Here is a 6,000-nt window from a genome sequence, read left to right as displayed (position 1 = left end):
ATGAAAAGCATAGCTGACCTTTAAAGTCCAAAGGCCATATTTATGAATGACTCAGCCTGCTCTCAGTGCGGCTGAAGATTACAGTATGCAAACAAAAGCCAAAGCATACTTCTTCTGTGTAACTTTTTGAGAAAGCAGTATTTGCCTCTGGCATTCACCAAGGGAGCTTTCCCTTTGTGTACGAGAGGAAAATTGGGCAGGCTACAATAAAAGGCATTGTTGGTCCCAGCATGCAAAGAATGATGATCCAAGAACTGAAATAATAGAAAAGTGTTGGGAGGGAATTCAGTTCAGAAACATGTCAAGATAGCTTCAGGCTTATTCAAGTTTTGATTCAAGCTTCTCATTCTTCTTAAATTCTTTCCAGGCCAAAATGGATTAAATACTTGCTAATCTTCAATCCTCCAGCATTTCCCTGAGATCAGCAATTGAGGAAGGCATTGCTGTGCCGACATTTCAACCTCTGGTTCCTTAATGACAGTAAACCCCAGGGAATCTCAAAGTATGTACTCTTGCACTATGATTAGAGTCTCTCTCCTCAAATTCTCTTGTTGAGGTCTCTGCAGGAAGGGCCTTCTGGTGTTGTCCTGGAGAGGATCCATCATGATAGTCAGCAAGTATGATCAGTATTACACCCAACATATTCATAACAGGTTAGAAGCTATTGTTTTTTATGGAGCTGGTTTCCAGACCCAGATATTGCCTGACAGCTGTGCTTACAAATCATTGCAAATAGGAGAAGAAAACTAGTCTCACTGTGACATATGTAGACAGATACTGTCAGCCCTAGACTTTAAAAAAAGAAAAATAAAAAAGTAAAAATTGTGGGGTTTGGGACACTAGTCCTATTGGGATATTGTTCAATTGAACTGAAAACAAAACAAAAATAATAGTAATAAAATGTTCCTACATAAAACTCTTTTTTTTTTTTTAATGAAGTCTCTTATATAAGAACATGTCTTTCCTCCCCACACCTTCCTCCTTATCCGTACCAAAAAATCCCTAGGAGCTAATGCCAGGCAAGAAATTGTGGTAGCACTAAATGTAAAAATCATGTAATTTATGTCCTGTGGCCCTATAAAATATAACTACAAACCATGTTCACATCACTGCAAATTACAAGCACTTCACCAGCGTGAGAGATGGCACATTGCCTATAGTGATAGATGATCCCACACCTAGAACTGACTGGCAGCTTTTATAGAATAGCAAGGCATCCCTATGGTGCCTGACTGATGAAGGACAGATGGTCTTTTTCTCCTTCAAGGAGGATTCCCATCAGGCTTTATTTGCAATGGTTTATGTGCATATGAATTATTTGTATTAAAAGATAATTAATATGGTATTTGTTGGTGAACTATAATACATCGAAATGAAGTGAAATTTTTAACTATTTCTTGCATCAACAATAGTATTGGCTGTTCAATATTTTTCTTCCTCTGACAGTGGAGATCATTTTCATTAGCTCTGAGGTGCTCTTGTGCTTCTCTGGCAGTATAAATTCATTTATGCCTGCCTTTAAGGCCTCTCTGCCCTTCCAGAGCAGTATACCGGAGGTTGAGGGTAAATGACAACCAAAATGCTATTAAAGGGACCAAAAAAAGGTCTCACAAGCTAATACTTTTTAATGTTCATAATACTCTTTTTAACCTTCCTCTTCCTCTTCCTTAGATGTTCACGTGTAAATTGAAAGGTTATGGATGGCTCAAAGGGAACTGATGGATTCCCTCTGACCCTTTCTTTTCTCCTTTGATGTATCCCATAGCTTATTTGTTATTTGGTGAATATAGTTGAACCCTGTTCAGCTAGTCTTAATTAAGATAATCTAACCATTTTGTGCATAAACAAAATGTTATACAACAGAATGTTGTGGGCATTGTGCTCTTGAGCCGGTGCTATTTTACCTTTGGTTCTTTAGAGTTTTTTAGAGCCCTTGCTCTTGGATCCATAGGTACTAAATGGATTTTCCCAATTGAATTCATAATAAAATTAAAATCATGATGGTAAAATAAGAGACCTGAGATTTAGTCGCTCTTTTCTTTAGTGTGCTTTGCACAGCTTCAGTAATTGTGTTAGATTCAGACCTGATTTATTGAAGAGATCTGAAAAAACCCACATATTTTGGTCAAGGAAAATTATGAGGAATTCCTGGAAACTGTTTGTACTGCTCAAACTCAGCTGTCCATTAATTACTTTCATTTATACAGCACCAAAAAAGTGACAGGAAAATTAAAGCAATTTTAAAGTTCTATGAGAAATTTTTGCTATATTGTTCCTTACAAGGGAAGTAAAATCTGCTCTTTCTTCATAGAATCCTGACCTGTCTCTATTCACAAAGGATGGATGGACACTGTAATTACAAAATACATAAAAGACTTTCATTTCCAAGAGAATCAGACAAGTCTATTAGAATAAAATTGGTCTTCACTGCATTTTGAAGGCTCTCAGTGGTGTACACAGCTAATGCTGTGCCTGTCTGGAAAGCCAGTTACCTGCTCATGTTGGGGAGCATCCAAAGGCAGCACGGGGGATGTTCTGAGTGCACAATCCCACACTCAGTTAGGTGGCACTGCACCTTGGCCACAGCCTGTCCTGCTGCTCACTGTCTATGCATGCTGCTCCAGATGTGGCCAGCAATGCCAGTGCAGATCCTGTGTGTCCAGGCTGATGGCTAGAAAGGATGCAGGGAAGTTCAGTGTGAACAGAAGAAACAAGTGGCCAATTAATGAGTAGTCAAGAGGGCAATGATGAATGGAAAGTACCCTGGGAAGGGAGGGTGGGCTGAATTATTCAGTGGGAGGTGAAAAATGCTGAAAATGGGGTGAAAAAGTGAAAACACTGCCTGGAAAAGCCTTGTGAAAATCCCTGTGCAGCGCAGGGGCTGGTGGCCATTGTGGAGCATCTGTGGAACTTTGGGAGGATCACTTACTGGTGGAGCCAGGTGCAACCAAGGATTAGTTTGGGCTTTTTTTGTTAAAAAGTATATCAGTGCTAGCAACAGCAGGAGGCCTGACTGTAATGAACCTAATGAATGTGGCACAAGGGTTGTTTCAGGTAGAAGGAGAAATGTGGGATTTCTTGTGTGTGCAATTAGGACACTTGGCAGCTGGGTAAGCATTTGCCATCCAAAGCTCCCGATCTTGCCAAAGAATGAAGAGAGTGAAGAAAGCTATTGATTTCCATCTGGACAATTTACTTTTTAGTGCTCATCAGCCTGATGTGTATCTTCATTCCCTGTCACTGCTGTGTGCAAGCTAAAGCTGCTTTCATCGGCAGATTTTAGGTGGGGTTTCAGCTGAATATGTGGTTAGATTTGCAAGGCGTTAATGGTAAAAACGTTCCCACTTATCACACTGTCAGTGCACAACATGCTGTTAGTTTTGAAAAACCTCCACATATCTAGATCCTTATATAAAGTGTCTCTTTACTGTAATGTCCAGTTGCCTCCCAAAAATAAAATGGGTACAGGGAGCCTTCTCCTCTCTCTGCTCAACAGGAGTGAGTTAATGTTGATTTTATGATGCATGTTTGTTTATGAATGTGGTGTTACTGAGCAGAGGATTAGATCAAAGAAGTGGATTTTGCATTTCACTTTGAAAACACAGATGTCCATAGTCAACATGATCTCTTTTGGGGACGGCTTCCAGATTTCATGGGCTAAATGTCACATTTTCGCCCTGTCCTTGACAATTTCATTGTTCCAGGGGCACATACCCAGTGCAGGTCATGATCTTGAAACAGAGGTACAAAGAGAAAACTCATATGAAAAACTCAAAGAAAACTTGATGCAGAAGAGGGAAAAACCGTCAAATTCAAATAGGTCCTCTCGGAAAGAGTGATTTATTTCACACTGACTTTAGTAACTAATCCCATTAAAGTAGCCTGTAGTGGAAAGAAAACCTTATATATGGACAAGAGAGTAGTAATAAAAATGGTGAGGTTTAGATTCATTCTTGCCAAATTTAAAATAGGAAAATTATGCTTTTTCTATTGGTTGGTTGGTTAGATTTTGAATGATGTCTTGTGTATTAAAGTATTTGTTACCGCTGTGTTACTTTTGTGTGTTTATATCTCCCTTTCTAATCAGGAGTTGAAAATATACACAGCAAAAGTCATCCAGCACCTCAGACAGCTGTTAAAATACAACAGTTACTGATATATTCCCTTTGTTATTCAGAGCTGGATTATAGTCTCATTTTATACACAGAGAAGTTCTAGTGTTGGTTACAAAACGCTTCCCACATGACACTGTCTTATCATCTTCACTGTTTCTTGAGAGATTTTGAGAAATGACTCATTGTGTGGTATGCCCTACTTAGGATACTTCAGATGATGCTTTTTCTAAGGTGCTTTCCCAAGCCTTTGACTTTCAGGTCTTGAAAGAAGAGTACTAGAAGTGGAAGTGCCTGAAACCATTAATTATCTTTAAAAATATGTCTTTTTCTTGTGAAAAATAAATGAAAGAATACTTTTCCCTGTGTTATTAAAAGCTGTTATTTGTAACTGAAAGGAATAACTAAGTATAAAGTTCCACTCCCACCATTAACACATCCGTTAAAGTGAGCAGATAATTATACTTCAGATCTATCTATCCATCCTCTAAAACTATGAACATAATAATTAAATAATTATATTCTATCTAGATGCACAATACAATTTCTTCCATCCCCACTTACTGTTCTTATTACCATATGGTATTCCTTCTCTGATCCCAAATGGAATAAGAATATGAGCAGTTTGAGGCACTAGTCTTTATGTATTTATAGAAGTAAGGAGTAGAACTGCCAAAATGCATGAAATTTTCTGTTACAGCTCTCAGAGAAATCAATGAGAACTCTCTGCTTTCAGTGCTGAATTTGTCTTTGCAGTTATATTGTAAATGGCATAGCCAGTCTTCTTCATTTGATTTCACAAACACATTTCAAACAGAAGTGAATTTATGTGGTCAGCAAAGTTACTGGCAGATGTGTTCACTATGTGAACTGACTTCTAGCAGTTTACTAAGACAACATTCATTCCTTTCCAGTAATGTGATTGGCAGTGTTTGTACATCTACCTAAAATTAAAGCGATTGGATTTCCACAAAATATTAATGTAGAATAATGTACAAAAAAATCAAATGTTGAAGGATAGATATTTTGAAATATCAACAGATCAGACAGAAGTGGGTCAGTGCAGAACACCTGCAGCATATAGCAAGCAGTAATTTACAGGTCATCACAAATCCTCAGGATTTTAAAGGGGAAAAGACTTGTAGCCATCAATTTCAAGATAACACAAGAAAAAGTGATCGAGATCTTTTACTGGTGTAATTAGGCATAGGTTCCTGGAACTGAATACAGGCATGTGATTTCCATGGAACTATGTGGGAGGAGCTGATTTTGGATAGAATTCCTCCTAAACAAGTGAAAGGATAGAACAGTTTGCATTATGTATAGAAGGTTGCAGTTGTTTTTAACAGCAGTAAGTCAGTTTGATCTACCTTTTTGCTCTCTGCGGTTTGAATATATTCAGGTGGATATCTTCATTTTGAGTTGTGCTGATTGGTGGGAGAATTCATATGGATACTGTGAAACCTGAGCACTAGGCTAACAGCAACTCCATGAAGGTCAACAAGGAGAACTGCAGAGATTTGCAAATGGGTGGATCTGTACAAAATAGGAACCAATGACCAGGAGCCCTGCAGCAAAGGATCTGAGGGTTACTGTGGGCTCCAGGTTCACAGCCTGAAAATATGCAAACTGTATATTGGGCTGCACTAGGAGGATCACGGCCAGTAAACTGAAAGAAATTAGTACCCACTTCTACTTGATACTGGTGAGGCCATATCTGGAATACTATGTCCAGTCTCCGGCTGCCCCCTGAAGAGACAGATTGAGAAACAGGAGATTGCTCTGCAGAAGGCTACCAAGGTAATTAGGGACCTGAAACATGTGGTGTGGAAAGAGATTTAGGGAGCTAGACTTGTTTGGTTTGGAAATGAGAAGGCTAAAAGAGGAA

The sequence above is a fragment of the Myiozetetes cayanensis genome, unplaced genomic scaffold (assembly GCF_022539395.1).
Source record: "Myiozetetes cayanensis isolate MyiCay16 unplaced genomic scaffold, myiCay2020 scf12, whole genome shotgun sequence".
Classification (NCBI taxonomy): Eukaryota; Metazoa; Chordata; class Aves; order Passeriformes; family Tyrannidae; genus Myiozetetes; species Myiozetetes cayanensis.
The sequence above is the reverse complement of the archived record's forward strand: the minus strand, read 5'-3'. Positions refer to the sequence as shown.